General features: G+C 37.5%; 1 pseudogene; it reads right to left on the bottom strand.

Moving 5' to 3' along the window:
• LOC103732438 overlaps positions 1-4,540 on the bottom strand; it is a 10,144-nt pseudogene extending 5,604 nt beyond the window's left edge.
• Positions 4,541-19,670: the final 15,130 nt, after the last annotated feature.

Raw genomic sequence — 19,670 nt, 5'->3', positions numbered from 1 at the left:
TGAAAAGAGCAGCAACAAACATGGATGTACAAGTGTCTCTGCAACAGAACGAGTTCTTTGGGTATATGCCAAGGAGTGGTATAACTGGGTCAAATGGTAGGTTCATTTGTAGTTTTCTAAGAGTTCTCCACACTGCCTTCCATAGGGGCTGAACCAGTTTGCAACCCCACCAGCAGTGGATGAGGAACACTACAATTTTTTGAGACAGCGTCTCACTATCAGGCCTGGATTCCTAGGATTTGCTATGTGTGCTTTTCTGGCCTTGACCTCAAAGATATTCACTTATCTCTGCCATCCAAGTGTGGAGATTAAAGTTGGCACCATGTCCGATTTATGGTAATCTTTCTAGTTTGTATTGTTTCTTAGGATGCAGTGTAAGACGTTTCATTTTGGCATTTCACACAGATGTATCTTCTGGATTTGTTTGCATCAGCCTCTCACACTGTCCTCCTCATCTAATCGGTGTTGGTAGCTCCCTTTCTCCCCTCAATTTGCTCTTCTGCTTTCATGAAAGAATTATTGCATTTCAGACTTGTAACCAGCTCATCCTTCCTTTAAATATCTTCCTTCCTTGCATCATACACTATATACCGAATGAACAACACGTTTAATGTTTTTTTCATTTCTACATATATACTACAACAAGCACCCCAATTTTCGTCATTTTTATTTTTTTAAGGTATACGAGTGTATTCCTTTCATGTATATAAGTATACCCTTATCATGTAATGCCTGCTGAGGTCAGAGGAAGACATTGGATCCCCTGGAACTGGAGTTGTTATCTGCCATGTGGGTCCTGGGAATCGAATGCAGGTCCTCTGTAAGAGCAGTCGGTGCTCTTAATAGCTAAGCCATCATTACAGCCCCCCCCCAATTTTCTTTATGTTCAAGTACCTCTGGATGTTTTATGGGCTCTGAATATTACATAAATTTGAAATTACTACTATTTAGTCCCTTCTATCAATACTAACAATAATTTTTACTCTTTGGTTTGTAAGCTATAAATAATATCACTTTACACATACTAATGGTACAATACCTAACTATAGATACCATTGCCTACTTTAACATGTATCCCTCCTTGCATGCACTTATTTCCCCTTTGCCACTACCTGTGAACTAGAGAACAAGTGAAACCTATTCATTAGGGTGTGCACAACCATAGATGTTGCTGCCACAAAATACATACAGAGGTGAAGACATCTCTGAGAATCTTCTCTGGTCAAGAACCTTTCTGGAAACTGAGAAGAAGAAAGTGAATGTAAGACTCCCATGTTCAGTCTGATCTACATGCACTTTCAGACAGGAGGAGTTATCTGCACAAGCAACACTATGTCCTAATTTCCCTGATGGATTTACAGTTTTCATTACTTTCATTGTCAAAATCAGTTTCCTAGAAGTAATAATATCTTCCATGGTTTAGAATAATGAGAAAAAGTAGGAGGTTCAAGGCACCAGATTTTATTCCTTCAAGGATAATTATTATTGACTTTATCAATTACATGGTATGTTAAGAAAGGTAGAGATTTTATTTCTACAATTCTCTAGCAGAGACCTCTTCCAGGTCGCAGTGTGGCTGGGAGAAATTAAGCAATCTGAGGAATTTTACCTCCAGTCAAACACTTACCTGAGTGGTTGGAAATCTCATTCTCTGGGCAAGGGGTGCAATCAAAACAGCAGGTTGCCTTTCCCTTCTGAGGGGATTTCCTGGAGCCAGGACTGCAAGATTCACTGAAAACTGAGGGGGGAATCTGAGGAAATTCAGATGTGCTGGTAACACAGTGGAGTTTAACACTTTCCTAAATTTCATGACTGTGGGGATTTAACACATAAAGATATTCTCAAACATTTTGTACATTCCTGTACTTTCTGTATGTAATCTACAGGAATTCATTGGTCACAGACCATTTAATATTGCTTTGTGAAATGTGATATGTATTGATGTTTATAATCAGTGGTTTTGATCAATAGCTGAAAGTCTGTTTCCCTCCTGGCTATTGAGGCAAAAGTATTGAAATCTAGTAAAGTTGAGGGTAAGCAGACAAATAGCTGTATGTGGCACTTCACTGACCTGTGAGGAGGCTCAAAAGCCGTCAGTAATTTTGTAAAGAATACTAATTAACTCCACCATACCTGCCAATGTCCTGTGGCCCACTCTATCGTGTCTTCTGATAAATGCAATTGTTGACCATGTGGAAAGAATGGGGAAAATTCTCCCATTTTCACTTTAATCCCAAGCCCTTGAGGGAAACACCAAACGTTAAAAATGTCATATTCTGCATGAGATTTTTCTTTCTGATTCATAGTCACTGTGTCTCCAGCAGAATTAGTAAATTGAATCTTTGTCAGGAAGGGGTGCAGCTGAAAGACAGGCATAATTTGATAATGAAATATTTCCACACTTAAGATAGAATATGTGAAGTTCTAAATGCACATCATTTTCTTTAATATCATCCTCAAGGTATAACTTCATTGGAGAAAAAGAAGAGAATGAATATAGATAATTATAATTATCACTGTGAGTTTAAAATGTCAGTTATAGTTTGGGATAAACTTCCCAAACAAATGAATACCAAGGTAATAAATAACCACTCTACTGGTTTAAAGGTACATATGTATTTTCTCTATCACTGTTTTAAAAGTACCAGATAAGGAATTACAAACTTCAGTACCTAACCTTCCTGGATATCACTCTGTAAACTAGCCATTCTTTAATGAGTATATTCTAAAGATATAAAGAACAAGTAATGTTCTTGTATAATTGAAATATTTCCTGATCAAAACAATGGGTTGTCTGTTTAAATTTTAAGAGGATAAGAGAGAGCATGATGCTCATGCCCTTTAACAGAATTCAGTTTCTTTTACCAAATGTCTATATTAAATTCCACTCTCATTTGTTTATGATGTGTATCCATGTGTAGACTTAAGTACTAGAATTTAAAAGGCACTAAGACTCTTACATTTATAAGAAAAGTTCATGTACCATTTCACTTAAGTATCTTGGCACCCTAAGTAAAGGCACATTTGTGATACTTTAAAGCACACAATGGGAGACACATTACCTGCCAGGGCTAAAATTTCAGCTCTTCCCCATCTACTGGCTGCATATCTTGACGATATAGGAGCATCTCATGGAGGGAATGGGCCGCAGCATACACAGCATTGTGTAGATTGTAGCTTTCATCATTCATGGCCATGTTACAATTCTGCCACATTAACCACTCAAATGAGCTGTTGGATGACCAATCCTTCAGTGTCTTGAAGTTACTAGATGCCACTGAACAATTAAAACCTATCCGCCCCAGTCTTGTCAGAGAAATTTCTTCAGAGTATTCAGAAAGTCTCAATGCCTGGATAAAATTTTTAAAACCAGAAATTTCACCATGGTGATGCGAAAAAGTGAATGTCCCGAGGAATGTATCAAGGCTGAAATCTCCCTGATTTATGATATTATCCCATTGTGAAGTGGTAAACCAGATTCTCCTTATGCCTAAATATTTCCACCATCTATAGCTTTGAACTAGAGTTCACATTACCATAAATGACCACAGCAGTGGTTGTTGATTCCATGATTTGTTCATAATATATTTGAGCTCTCATCATGTATAGCTGTGTACTTAGAGGAATCATGTTCACAAAGGCTAAGCAGACTCTGTTTTCTTTCATCTCTCCCCTAAAGTCTGAAAGAAACTGAACACCTTGGTTATCATCTGAGACAACCAGTCCCACCCAGTTCCAGCTGAAATGAATCATCAAGGAGACCATAGCAGAGGCCAGAGATGTGTCCTTGGGTACCATCTGATATAGATAAGGAAACTGTTCATGGTCACTCAGGATAGAATAGAAAGGTCCAAAGGCAATCTAAAGGACACAGAAGACAGGAAGCAGCAGTAGAATGAGGATTATCAGAAAACTCAGTCCAAGACCCAATGTGTGTTAAGCACCAGCTTGAAATGCAAGGAGGAAAATATGTTCATACCAATGAATCAGATTTTATTTTCTGAAATACTTGAGAAAATTGCAGACATGGCAATGTTTCCTCTATAACCCCTTTTTCTTTTTGATTTATTTATTCGATTATTTATTTGATTTATTTCTCTTCTCTATTCTTACAGTGCCTCATAAAATCATTGAGTTTTTGGCACTTGATCTATATAGCTTGGCACTGGCATAAACCCACTCTACTCCTCTCATGGTTCCTAGACACCTGAGTATGGCACCAAATGAGACTTGTTTTCATTTTCCCCTTCACAACCAACCCCACCTGTGGATATTTTAAAAGCGTGAAGTATATCCCCAGTCTGGAAGATGATGACCATATTGGTCCTGTAAGTACTGCTATCATCGATGCCTGTGTTTTGCAGGTGTAATTAGGAATACTCTCACCATGTTTCAAAAGGGAAATGAATGAATCAGCCAAATCAGTGTCATGAAAATTCTTGTCAGAAAAGGCATAATACTTCAGAGACATGTTGGGTAAAAAATGGGTGTTCCTGTTGATTTCCTGAATGGCAAGAATCAAAGCCAGAATAAACTGGTAATCTTGGGATGACTGCCTGAAAAGACGACAGTGATCAATTGAAATAGGACTGAAAATATGATAAACTTTAAATAGACTATGTGTGTAAGACATACTGAATAGTAGTTTTTATCCATAATTTGTATTTTGAAGCCATCATTCCAATCTTGATTGCATGAAGACATGAAATATTTGGGGAAAGAAGGAAGGTGTCTCATAAATAGGATTTCTGTCCTGTTCAACATTCATGAAGATCAGGTTTAATCTCTCAGCTCTATAACCAGAGCACTGCATGCCATCCACAGACGAAAAAGCTGGCTGTTTCTAGACAGCAGACCTGCTAATGCCTTGACCATGAATTTTCCTTCTCCAGAAATAGAAAAAGAAAGCGTTTTCTATGCCAGCTACATTATAGTAGTTCCTATATAGCAGTCTACACTGGCTGAGAACATGACTTAAGAAATGGTGAATGCATATGGAATTATTTATATCTTTTGAAACAACTCATAAATGGCTTGATGTTACAAATTATACACATCCCATAACCCTCCTCACACCTGTTTTCCTCTCCCTCACATCACACCAGTATTTTTAAAATCCATATGCAGTCCTGAATGGTATAAGATCAAAGACTAGGATAAAGTTAAGATCTCAGCAGACTGCCAGAGAGTACCTGTTCTGGCCTCCCTCTGGCATAAGGGTTGAAAACTCAGGAGACCGCCTGAGAGCACCCGGATCCTGCCTTCACAAGGTGGTGGGAGTCCCAAAATCTCGCCATACCCAACCCCCAACTGCGATTACATGAAGCCCTGCCCAAGGACCCCAGGCAGGTAGGATAAGGCTGAGACCTTAGTGGACAGCCTGAGGGGGCCTGTTCTGACCTCCATTGGTGTAGGGAATGAGATCTCAGCAGACCAGCTGAGAGTCCCAAAATTGCCTCCCTCTAGGGAACTTCCCAAATTTTGCTCCGAGCTCCCGCTACTAGGGTTCCAAACCTTAGAAGGAAGCTTGAGTGAACCTTACTGGAACCTGACTTTGGCTTCTGTGGGAGCTCCCGAATAGCTGATCTGAAGCCATCAGTTCCCCGAGAGAACCTGAAACCCGGACCAACCAGCTTTGCATAACCAATAAGACAAGGAATAAGGCACAGAATAATACAAAAAGAAGTAAACGTCAGCTTAACTTTAATATCAGAGCAAACAACAAAAGAAATTCACATTCCAAAATCACAACGAAAGAATAATAAAATGGAAAGCGAAAACGGTATGTCCCCAACAAACTCCACCAGTCCTGTAGAAGAATTCTACAAGGAGAATCCCCTAGAGATAACCCAGGACACATAATTTAAAAAGAAGAATTATAAATATGATCAAGGAATTCAATGAATTTAAGGAACACATGAACAAAGAAAGAGAACTAAAAGACTATAGGGATAAACTTCTGAATGAATTCACAAAAGAGAAAGAAACATTGAAGAGAACAGGCAGAAATGAAGAAGGAAGTGGATAACTCAAATAGCCAACTTGAAACAACAGGGGAAAGCCTCACAACTAGAATGAATGAAATGGAAGACAAAATATCAACACTGGAGGAAAACGTTGGAGAACTGGACCACTCAAGCAAAGATTATGAAAAAAATTCAAAAAACGCAGGAATGGAATATGCAACAGATGTGGGACACAATGAAAAGAACAAATATATGTATCATATGCATAGAAGGAGAAGAATTTCAGGTTAATGGTGTTGACCAAATCTTAAACGGGATTGTAGAAGAGAATTCCCCCAAATTAAGGGACGGTATCCCCATACAAATACAAGAAGCACATAGAACACCAAATAGACAGGAACAGAAAAGACACTCCCCACTGCCTATCATTCCTAGATACCTGAGGAAACACTAAATGTACAGAAACAACTAAAAACACTAAATGTACAGAAAAAACAGAGGATAAGGGAAGCAGCAAAAGAAAAACAAGTCACATATAAAGGAAAGCCTGTCAGAATTACCGCTGACTTATGTATGCAAACCATGAAAGCTAGAAGAGCCTGTACCAAGGTAATTCCACTTCTAAATGACAATAGATGCCATCCCAGGACACTTTACCCAGGAAAAATGTCTGTTATAATTGAAGGGGAAAGAAAAATCTTCCATGACATGAATAGTCTGAAAGAATACATGTCCATGAAACCAGCCCTTCAAAGAATACTTGAAGCAATACAAAGAACAGAGAAAGGGGCAAATATACCCCAGGGGCAATGAAAGAAAATAAAGGTATAATTGATGAAGCACAAAATTAGACAAAGAATGCAAACAGCAATCAAAATGATGGCAACCAATACATATCTTTCAATAACTTTAAATATCAACGGACTAAACTCCCCAGTCAAAAGACAAAGGCTAAGTAAATGGATTAAAAAACAAAATCCATCTTTTTGCTGTCTGCAAGAAACCCATCTCACCTTCAAGGACACACACTACCTAAAGGTGAAAGGATGGAAAATAATATTCCAAGCAAATGGCATGAATAAACAAGCAGGGGTTGCAATTCTAATACCTGATAAAATAGACTGCAAAGCAAAACTAATCAGAAGAGATAAGGAGGGTCACTTCATTCTGATCAAAGAAACAATTAACCAAGAAGAGATTACAATCCTGAAGAGACATGCATCAAACTCTGGTGCACCCATATTCATAAAAAAAAAAACACTACAGGACCTTAAGACAGATTAACCTAAACTCAGTAATACCAGGGGACTTCAATACCCCACTGTATCCTTTAGACAGGTCAATTGGACAAATAAACAGAGAGATTTCTGAACAAAATGATATCATACATCACATGGATGTAACAGATGTCTTTTGAATATTCCACCCAAGCACCAAAGAATACACTTTCAATTCAGCACCCGATGGAACTTTTACAAAAATTGACCCCAAACTGGGACACAAAACAAACCTCAACAAATACAAATACAAAAAATTGAAATAATTTCATGCATTATGTTAGACCACAATGCAATAAAGTTCAAAATAAAAACTGGAAGAAGCACTCGTCACGACACGAAGTCATGGTGATTAAACAACACACTCCTAAACATTGAGGGGGTCAGAGGAGAAATTAAGAAAGAAATAAAAGAATTCCTGCAATTCAATGAAAAGTACAGTGGCACATAATAAAACCTCTGGGGCACCTTAAAAGCAGTACTAAAAGGGAAGTTTATGGCTCTTGGTGCCTATATTAAATAATTAGAAAAAGCTCAAATAAATGCCCTAACAGTGCAACTCAAGACTCTGGAAATACAAGAACAAATGAAACCCAAACCCAACAGGAGAGAAGAAATAACAAAAATCAAAGTAGAAATTAATGAAATAGAAACAAAACAATACAAAGAATCAGTGAATCTAAGACCTGGCTCTTTGAAAAGCTAAATGAGATAGACAGACCCTTAACCTAGCTAGCCAAAAAAAAGGAAAAAGAAAATAAAAAAAAATCGAGATGAAAGGGGAAGGGGAAACATCGCAACAGACACCAAAACGATCCAGAACATTATAATGGAATATTTTAAAAAACTGTACTTTAATTTGGTTTATTGATGGTTGTGCTCATACATTAAAGGAGTGCCAAGCAGGGTCACTGGCTCCTCACCTGAGTTATCCAGCCACTCTTGCCAGCCAACTAGTCCAGACTTGGAAGACAAAAGAAAAATGAGGAGGAACCCAGTAGAGGGATGCTTTTGGAAGCCCTTGTCAAGAAACTCCAATGGACTCTCATATGAACATTTGAAAATTTCCGTGTTCTGACTTTTTTCTAGTTCCCTGTCTAGAACTTATAATGGTAATCAATCTGCCTTTACTTCTTCACATCTCCTATTCATGATTCAAGCACTTTCTTCTCTCCTTAGAGACAAGAGTTATGCAATTTGGTAGTCTTTTAGATAGACCCACTGAAGGTGTACTCCAATTGCCTCCCCTTGCATCCCTGTTCAACATGGAAGAAGCCAGAGAAGTCAGCGTACCTATTCCCTATTGCTATCTGCAAGATGAGTAACCCCTTCATAGGATGGTGTGATAAGAAAAGGAGGTAGGAATTGGCTAGACAGTTAGGGTAAAAAAGACCCCAAAGAAATGTAGCCAGTTGCTTGGCTAAAAGTCAATACATCCTTCAGCCTATTAGCCACATACTCTGTTTCAAGGCCCAAAATGTCAAAAGTATTTGGGAGCTTGTATCTAATCCTTAAAAGATTTTAGGATCTTTTAAGAGGGGGGAATGTTGGAGGGGAGGGAGTGAACATGGATTTGATCAAAACACCTTGTATGCATGTATGAAGTTCTCAATAAATTTTTTTGTAAAAAAAGACAATCTAAAAGAAATTGATGGATATCTAAAATCATGGAAACCACCCTAGTTAAACCAAGAAGAGATCAACAGTTTAAAAAGACACACAACATATAAGAAAATTGAAACAGTAATACAAAGCCTCACGACTAAAAAACCCAGCCCCAAATGGATTGACAGCAGAATTCTACCAGACATTTAAAGAACAACCAATACTACTTAAATTATTTTAAATGATAGAAACAGAAGGAGAACTCCCAAATTCCTTCTATGAAGCCAGCATCACTCTATTACCCAAACCAGGTAAAGACACTACCAGTAAAGAAGAACTACAGACATATATGCTTAATGAACACAGGTACAAAAATTCCCCCCAAAATACATGCAAACTGCATAGAGAGGTACATCAAAAAGATCATTCATCATGATCAAGTAGGTTTTATTCCAGAGATGCAGGGATGGTTCAATATACACAAGTCAGTCAATAAACGTCATCAATCATATAAATGGACTCAATAACAAAAACCACATTGTCATCTCAAAAGATTCAGAAAAGGCTTTTGACAAAGTTCAGCTTGCAATCATGATAAAAGTTCTAAAGGGAAATTGGACTGGGAATTGTACCTCAACATAATTGAAGCTATGCACAACAAACCCACAGCCAACATCGTTTTAAATGGAGAAAAACTGGAAGCATTCCCATTAAAATCAGGAACCAGACAAGGATGTCCACTATCTCCACTCCTGTTCAACATAGTGCTTGAAACTGTTGCTAGAGCAATAAGACAAGAGAAGGAAATTAAAGGAGCACTAATTGAAAAGATGAGGTCAAATGATACCTATTTGCAGATGATATGATAGTATACCCAAGAGATCCCCAAAGGTCAACCAGAAAACTCATATAACTGATCAACACTTTCAGTATAGTGGCAGGTTATAAAATCAATCTACAAAATCAATAGCCTTACTATATACAAATAGCAATTGGAGAAAGAGTGGAGGGAAATGGTCCCATCAAAATAGTTATGAAAAAAATATCTTGGAATACACCTGACCAAAGACACCAAAGATTTCTACAATGAAAATTTTAAATCATTAAAGAAAGAGGTTGAGGAAGACACCAGGAGATGGAAGGACCTCCCATACTCATGGATTGGAAGAATTAATATTCTGAAAATGAATATCCTGCCGAAAGTAATATATAGCTTCAGTGCAATCCTAATCAAAATCCCCATGACATACATCACAGAATTGGGAAAAAAATCCTTAAATTCATATGGAAGCACAAAAAGACCCCGGATAGCCAAAGCAATCATGAGCATAAAGAGCAATGCTGGGGGAATGACTATACCAGATCTCAAAGTATACTACAAAGCTATAGTCATAAAAACAGTATTGTACTGGCACAAAAATAGACACATAGACACATAGATCAATGGAACTTCATTGAAGACCTACAGCTGAGTGCATGCAATTTCAGCCACCTGATATTTGACAAAGGTGCCATAAACACACAATTGAGGAAAGACAGCGTCTTCAATAAATGGTGCTGGCAAAACTGAATCTCCACCTGTAAAAGAGTAGAAAACTCTGAAACTAGTAGAATAAAATATTGGCAGTAACTTACAAGATTTAGGTGTAGGAAAAGATTTTCTAAATTGGACAGAAGTTGCTCAGAAATTAAGGTCAGGAATCAACAAGTGGGACCTCATTAAACTAAAAACCTTCTGTATAGCAAAAGAAACAATAAAAAAGTGAGGAGAAAACTGACAGAGTGGGAAAAACTTCACCAGTGACACATCTGGCAGAGGTTTAACATCCAGAATATATAAAGAACTCAAAAAACAAAGAATTGAGACACCAAATGACCTAATGAAAATATGGGCTAAAGATCTAAACAGAGAGTTCTCAAAGGAAGAAATAAACATGGCTAAGAAACATCTTTAAAAGTGTTCAACATTGTTAGTACTTAGGGAAATGCACATTAAAACCACCCTAAGGTTTCACTTTACCCCAATCAGACTGGCTCGTATCAAGAGAACAAATTATACCAAATGCTAGTAAGGATGTGGAGAAAAGGGAAGACTTATTCAGTGCTGGTAGAATTGCAAACTTGTGCAACACGTATGGAAAACAGTGTGGAGAACGCTTAAAAAACTAAAAATGAATATACCATATGACCTGCTTATACCACTCCTTGGCATATACCCTAAGGACTCATCCTATTTCAGAGACACTTGTATAATCATGTTTGTTGCTGATCTTTCACAATAGCTAAGAGATGTGAGCAAACTAAGAGCCCTTCAACGGACCAATGCTTAATAAAAATGTAGTATAGTTACACAATGGAGTTGTATTCAGCAGTAAAGAAAGATGAAATAATGAAATTTGCATGTTAATGTATTGATCTAGAAACTGTTATTCTAAGTGAAATAACACAGACTCAGACAAAGGATTATGTTCTCTCTCATTTGTGGATACTAGCATCAAATCCTTTTAAATTCTATGTTCTTTTAATAAGATGATGCTGTCAGCAGTCTCTTCTGCTTGAAATAACTACCATCATCACAACTTCAGCTGTGCCTGCTTGCTAAACATCGTCACAATTAGGCTTGTTGATGGTTGGACTCCTTCACTAAAGGAGGGGCAAGCAGGGTCATTGGACCCTCACTGGAGAATCCAGCCATTCATTCAAGCCAGCTGTATGTAATTTGGCCCTAATCACACATGGTCTCCTGGATTTGGGGAGAACTAAAGAATATAATCTGGGGAAGTCTAGGAAGAGAAGGCATAATCCATGATGGGTAAAGTCTTTCCAGTGTGCGTACACTCAAGTCACTCATACACCTTACCAACCCATCAGTCATCTCTGTAAGTAACCTCAGTAAATTCATTGGTTCCCCAGGAAAACTATAATCAAACATTGGTTTGACACTAGAACCTTAAAAAGGGGGTAAGCATTGCTTAGTATCCCCAGGAAAAGAATTCTCACAACAGATGGAAAATTTATTTGTTAATGTTATTACATCTCATAATTATTAAAAAAGAAAATGAGAATGTAAAAGATATGGGAATGGAGATATTTTCCAAAATAGACAGAAAAATGAGAAACTCTAAGCAGGTGATGAAGTTCTGCGTAGGTTTGTTATGATATATAAAGTATGAGACAAAAATAATATACACATATCCTTAAAATTTCTAAGGTCATAGTTTAGTCAACTAGTTTAAGGAACAAAATATATGCCTAGTCAAGGTTTTTCAGAGAATGGTTTTTGACCAAGCTCTGTCTACATAGCACATGGTAATTAAAAGTACTAGACTGGTGGAACTAATCTTCTTGGTTGTTTAACAGCCACACTTTGAGGCCTATACTAATCTGGTCAGAGGGAATTAAAGGACAGTTTTTTTCCTTGCCCTCCAAGGTCAACTAAGTTCCAGGGGACTATGGAACATCTCTCAAAATGTCCTGTAACTGTGGTGAGTCACCTGTCCTATTGTTCAGGAAGACCATGGAGACCCCATGAGATGGACTTATTAATTATGTAAATGTGTTCAGTATACAAAGTGGAGAGCCAACACAGAGGAATCACTTCCTCCATGCTTCCAAGTGAAGCCAACCAACCACAGTTGAGCAGGACCTTTGACTTATCTTCACATAGAGGGAACTGATAAAAGAAAGGAGCCAGGGACTCCTCTGAAGCCCATGTTACCCCTGAGAAACAACCTCCAATGACCTTAAGGGTAAAAATAAATTGGTTTATTTGGGCCAATTCTATGGTCTTAAACACCCAAAAGGAAAGTATAACCAAAGATAAAAGTGATCAGTATATTTCTTTAAGAGTTCAAGGGATTACACTTCCCAGACATTATGCTTAATTCCATATAAAATATTATTTACACAATTATTTCTCATTGATGATTTTGTTTCTAAGAAGAAAGTGCTGTTTCTAAGAAGAAAGACTGCAAACATTGGTCTGAAATACTATAGTGCCCACCTGAAGCTAATGTAGACAACCCATTATTGTTCTGAAATGATGGCTAAATTTGTTTTCTCCCCCTGTCTAGAAGCCTTTGAGAGGGAACTGATACTGATTCTACCCCCTCCAACAGCTATCAAAGTGCCTGAAAACAAATCCTGAGTCCATCACTCTCGAGCCAACCTTGGCAGACAAAAGAAAAATGAAGAGAAAACCAATAGAAGGATGCTTTTGGAAGCGCTCGTCAAGAAACTCATTAGAGTTAGACTCTGATATGAATATTTGAAATTTTCCCTGTGCTGACTTTTTCTGGTGCTATGTCTACAACTTGTAATGCTAACTGCTCTTGCCTTTCCTTCTCCTTCACATCTCCTAGGCACCAGTCAAGGACTTTCTTTTCTCCCTACACAACAGATAAGAGTTATGCAATTTGAGAGACTTTTAGATAGACCCACTGAAGGGGTACCCCAATTGCCGAACCCTGTGTCTCTGTTCAGCATGGAAGAATCCAGAGCAGACTGCATCCTGATTCCCTGTGAGCAATTTGGGTAACCTCTTCAGAGGATGCTGTGATGAGAACAGGAGGTAGGAATTGGCTTGGCAGTTAGGGTAAAAAGAACCCCCCCAAATTAGCCAGTTTCTTAGCTAAAAGTCAAAATGTACTTGGGCCTCTTAGTAACATGCTCTTTTCCAAGGTCCAAAAATGTCAAAAGTATTTTGGAGCTCTTATCTAACCCCTAAAAGATTTTAGGGTTACCTCTTCAGAGGGGTGAATGTTAGAGTAGCAAAAGACCCCTGCCCACCCCAAATAGAGTACATGAAGTTGTCAGGAAAAAGTGATGGGGGGATATAGGAAGAGTTGGAGGGGAGGGAGGGAGTGTGGATTTGATCAAAACATTATATGCATGTATGAAATTCTCAATAAATTTTTAAAAATTAAAATAAATAAATAAAAATAAGAGAGAAAAAGATCAAAGCTGTAATTACTTTTTCTTTTTAATGAATTGAACTCCATTTCAATATAAATTGAACATTTGATTACAATGTCAAATTAACTTTATTTCATCTCATACAAAGTACATTAAAATGGAATCACAGTTGAAATTCAACAGGATAAAATATTCTAAATCATCCCAAGATAAACTGGACTCATAGAGAAATGGAAATATTCCTGAGTTAATTCACAAGTCTGCTGGTTAGGAATTCCCGCATTTTTCTATTAGAAATTTGTCACAAAGCAGAAATGTAGAATATGCTATTTCTCCAGCACACAGAAAAGTTGAATAAAAGCTAGTCTTTCATTCATAGTGAAATAAGGAAAATATGAACATAAACAGTGAAGTTCAAATATTTAACCACATTCTAAAGCATGCTTTAGAGAAGAGATGGCCTCACCAACAAATAGTGCGGCTAAACCTGGATAGCTTAATGTCAGATCAAAATCTCTGTGACTATCTGAAGAAATCAGAGGATAAGCACATCAGCAACCATGCACGGACATTATTTCCTAAGTTTGATTTAAGCTACTAAAGATTGAAGTCCATAATTGAGATTTATGAGTATGTGGAATCAAAAGACCAAAAGGCTTCTGCACAGCAAGGAAACATTCAATGGTGTGAAGGGACAACATTCAAATTGAGAATATATTTGCCTGGAATTTTTCTTGGAGAGGATTAGTATTCACAAATATATAGAATCTTCCAAGTGTATAAAAGAAAGAGTCAAGCTAATTTATAAATAGAAAATGATGCAAATAGTTACATCTTAAAAGAGGTGCAAATGGCCAACAAATTTGCAAAATTGTTCAGAACCATAGTTATCTAGGTAATGAAGATCAAAGTGGCAGTTAGATACCATGGAGTATTATTGAGTAAAGAACAATATCAAGTGCTAGTGAGGATGTGCAGGAAAATGAGGATATTATAAATTAATTGCAGTAATAACAATTGCTACAGTCACTATAGTTAACTTTGGGAATGTTCCCTCATAAAGTCAAAATGGAGATAAACAAAGTTGGAGATATACTTGTAGGGAAAAAACTCAAGGGAAAGACAGTGACTATATATACAAGATCTCTGCATGTTAACAGTACCAGTAATATGGATTTGCAGCCCACTGGTGCATCTGCCAATGGGAAGATGGATAAAGAACTAGTCATGTGCCCAGTAGTTAGACCCCAAGCAAACATATTGTTGCACTTTAGTCGGAGCAGAAGACAGAATGAAAACAAGATGACCTGCAAATGGCAGAGGCTCCTCTAGTCCATGGTGAGGACAACAGGGACAAGTTAGTGTAATAGAGGGTGGTAGAGTATAGATATGAACATGCATGGTTACATACACAGACCAATACACCTGGACAAATGCCTCAATGAATACATTAATGTAGAAATTTAGTGTTTTAAGAATTACATTTAAACAAAGGCAAAATTAGAATAATGCAAAAACATCAGTTACATTAATGATTAAATTCTCTTTTTGTTTTTTGGTCTTTTTGAGACAGGGTCTCCTGGAGCCCCAACTCACTATGTATACCAGACTGGCCTCTAGCTCACAGAGATCCACCTGCCTCTGCCTCCCAAGTTCTGGGATAAAAGGCGTGTGCCACCACACCCAGCAACATTAATGATTAAATTCTTTAAATAAATTTTCATTATAAATATTTTGTCTTCTAGATTGTATATAGAAATCAGTATAATGATGTTTTTCATGTCATTACACATATTTTCTTACTGGAAACATGTTCATATGAATTTTCAGCAATGCTGACCCCACGGGGGGCCTTGTGGGTGGGAGGAGGAGGGAGGGAGGGGGTCTAACTTTGATTACAATGTATTATATAAAATGTACATAAACTAATAAATATATTAAAAATGAAAAAATCTAGATTCTCTTGATAACAAATTATTTTGTGCTTTCACATGCACATATACATGTTGCTGAAACTTATCACAAAGTAATCGCAAACCTACAAAATATTTGCTATGAAAAGCTATCATCTTAAAAACAGCTTATCAGTATTCAAGTAAAAGTCATCTGAACTACACCACAGTAGGGAAATCAGCATAATTCTTGTCTTTGATCAAAAAGTGTTATTAAAAAATTATATATTAGTAACAGTCACTTATTGTTTGGGTTATAAAGCCAAACATCTTTGTTACCATCACCAGTGTCTACTTAGGACTTCAATCCTTATTCTGCTGTTAATCAGCTTTCAAGTACAACAGTAAAATGCCTTAGAAAATTAATGTAGGATAGAAAAAGTCTTCTTGGGGTGATGGTTTTGAAAACAAGCACATTGGTGGTTCTCTTGTTTTGGAGGCTGCAGAAGCACCATGCAGCAGAGTGGGAGCATGCGTTGGAGCAAAGCACTCAATTCGCCAGAATAGGAAGGAAAATTAATAGGGAAATTTTGGTTCACACAATCCCCATTGCCAATGATTTTGTCCTTAAAGGTCTACACAACTTTCCAATTGTACTAATCTAGACTGTTACACAAACAGCGCTCCAAATTAAAACTGCAGAGAAATAACGTAAGTGTAAATGGATTTCTCTCTTAACCACCAAGCAACTTCTTTATTGCTGAAATACTAAAGCCACCCAGAGACAGTGCTCCTTTTCAGCCTTTCAGCAGCTCATCAGAACAGCAGGCATGTGTGAAATCACAGGCCAAAAAACTATCATAAAATAAAGAAACTGTTATTCAAGTCAGGCAAGATGTAACTAAAACACTGTTTCATGATGAGTACAGATTAGTAATCTGGTGGCACATGCCTTCAGTCCCAACACTCTATAGACAGAAACAGGAGATATCTATGTGATCAAAGTCTGCCTGGTCTACATATCAAGTTCCAGAACAACAATGGCTACAGGGAGATATTTTCTGAAAAGAAAATCCCAAACCAAAAAAACTAAAGAAAATAGATTGACAGAATATTACTCAAAGGAAAAGCTTTGGCAAACAAGAAATACAGTGACTGCAAAATCAAAGGGAGTATAAATGTCTCGACTGAGAGAAAATATTTCAATAGTAAAACATCTATATGAGAAAATGTTTATGTATAAGTGTTATATATGTTTGTTATTTAATCCTTCTCAAATAATGAGAAAATAAGACATCAGACTTGATAATCACTGAAGCTTAAATCATGTGAAGAAACATCAAAAACATTCAAAAGGAAATTCATAGAGCAGAGTTTTGGAAGATCAACAATCATAAAAAAGATGATCTGGAAGCAACTAATGAAAACCTCCTAATTAAAACATATGTTACCAATATGAACTCATGATATTTTTGACAGAAATAGAAGCATGAATTCCTACAAATACACAAAATATGGCAAGTGTATGAAGCCATTGACAGCAAAAAGAAGCAGGAATGTTGGAACTCCTGAAGGTATAACAATACCTGGTTAAACTAATGAATTATAGGAAGAAACATAGCCTGGAACTGGCACAAGAATGGATGGACAGGTGAATGTCACAGAACAGAAGCCCCTGAAATAAGTCGGGCAGTTGCAGTTGTGGGATTTAGAACAATGTTGGCAAAGGCACATTAGAGGAAAGACGGAGGTTTCAACAAAGGGTGCTGAAGAAACTTCATATTCACATATAAAAGTATGATTTTAGATCCCTATGCCTTATACTGTAGAAGAGAACTCCTTAAGATAGAGGCATCTGCAACGACTTTCTGTAAAAGAACCAATAGCTCAGGAAATAAGCAAGAGTAGGCAAAAGAATGACAGGAAAAGGGTTTCTTCACAGAAAATAAAGCATTGAACCATGTTAAGACACAACCTGCAGTGTGTGTGTGTGTGTGTTTGTGTGTGAATCTATTGCCAAATATTCATCTGACTGGAGATTTATATCTGGTCTATCTGAACAGGTTAAAGAACATAACAGTAAACAAATCTTTCAGTGCAGAAATGGACAGGGAATTAACACACAGTTCTCAAAAGAAGAATACAAATGGTCAATAAGTGCATGAAAAATGGTCCTAAGTGATTTTCATAAAATTATGTCCTTTTGTGCTTCTTTTTTTTGTCTTTTTGAGACAGGGTCACCCTGTAACTCCAGTTGCCCTGTAACTTGCTATGTATACCAGATTTTCCTTGTACTCACAGAGATCCACCTGCCTCTGCCTCACAAGTGCTGGAATTAAGGTGTGCACCACCATGCCCTGCTCATTTATACTTCTTTGAGTCAGGCACATAACATTTTTCTGTTTATAAATCAGTTTTCTTGTTTCTTACAAGATTTCATATGCAAATTTTAGTTAAACAAAAAGGAAAATGCAAAAAATATACATAAAATTTGTTCAACACCCTAAGCCATCTGGGAAATGAAAACCCAAGTGCATCAATGGTGAAGAGAGGGCATAGTTTCTAAGAGCACTTGCTCTGCAAGAGGACCAGAGTTTGGATCCTAGCATCCGTGTAATAAGTCAGCATTCCTCATGATTGCTTGCAACCCCAGCCTGAGGGCAATGGAGACAGGAGAGTCTGTGTCTTGCTGGCTTCCAGACCACCTAAGAAAATGGGACTCCACCAGTCCTGCTTTCTCCTCTGAGCTTACAATTGCCCTTGGTTTATTCAGAGTGGAACACAGAACTTCAAATTGGAGATCTGCACTGCAGGGATGATTATATCTGTAGTCAGAATCTCTCTGGACTGTATTTTTACCAATAATAGTGTCATTAATGAGAACTTCCATTACATCTATTGAGTGACTGAGGACAGACCTCCCCAAGCTCAAATACCAAATACTGCACACCCACTTGTAGAAATAACAATTAACAGCAAGGATCAGAATCAAAGTGTATCTAGAGCTCATATGGTAAACAATATGCAAGTAGCTTCATAAAATTTATTAAAGAAGAAAAAGAAAGGCAAGTGAGGGAGAAACAAAGGAGAATTTAAAAATCCATAGTCAAAATCTATAGTCAAAAATATAGTAAAAAATTTAAAAATGAATACACAAGATGGATACAGAAATCTTTGATCATGGGGAAAATGACACAATTTGTAATACATAATCATGGCCCCACGCATTACCTGGCACTTTGCATACAATAGGACATAACATCAGCACATTCTGCTTATCTCCTCTTCTCACAGGAATAGAACTCTTCTTCTGGAAATCCCCAAATGCCCCTGGCATTCATGTCTATGCTAAACTTTGACTCCAATTCTGGCTGTGCTTATTCAAGTGAAAAAAGTATCAAATAGGAAGACACATATCTGTTTTCAGATCTCTTGTTCCTGCTACTAATTTAAGCTCCAGAAATCATGGAACACTACTGCCACAAAATGATCATGCACAGTTCACGAAAAAGAACAAATAAAGCCAGGTGTGGTGGCACACGCCTTTGATCCCAGCACTTGGGAGGCAGAGGCAGGCAGATCTGTGAGTTCGAGGTCACCTGGTCTACACCGGGGGTTTCAGGATAGCTTGGGCTACAGAGATACCCTGTCTCAAAAAGGTTAAAAAAAACAAAAAACAAATAATCTTCTACATGGAACTTTTGCACATAAGGGATCATAAAGGTGGAAGAGGGATTTTCATGGAAGGAGAACAAAGTCAGTGGTAGTGGGAGGGAGATGGGACAGGATGAATGGGAGGACATGATCATAGCACATTGTACACATGTATGAAAAGACAAAAATAAAAACAAAGTCTACTCTGGCAGAAGAGGCACAAAGACTAGTGGACAGCCCATAAAGGCATTAGGAGTTGCATGGTAATGGGGAAGACCTTACCAGGCCTCTAAAGGGACACACTGTTATGTCCCTGTTGTATTGAACTTGTACCAGTATTTTGGTTTGTGTCTATGTGATGT

This window comes from Nannospalax galili, unplaced genomic scaffold (assembly GCF_000622305.1).
Source record: "Nannospalax galili isolate Female #2095 unplaced genomic scaffold, S.galili_v1.0 scaffold835, whole genome shotgun sequence".
Lineage (NCBI taxonomy): Eukaryota > Metazoa > Chordata > Mammalia > Rodentia > Spalacidae > Nannospalax > Nannospalax galili.
The sequence above is the reverse complement of the archived record's forward strand: the minus strand, read 5'-3'. Positions and strand labels throughout refer to the sequence as shown.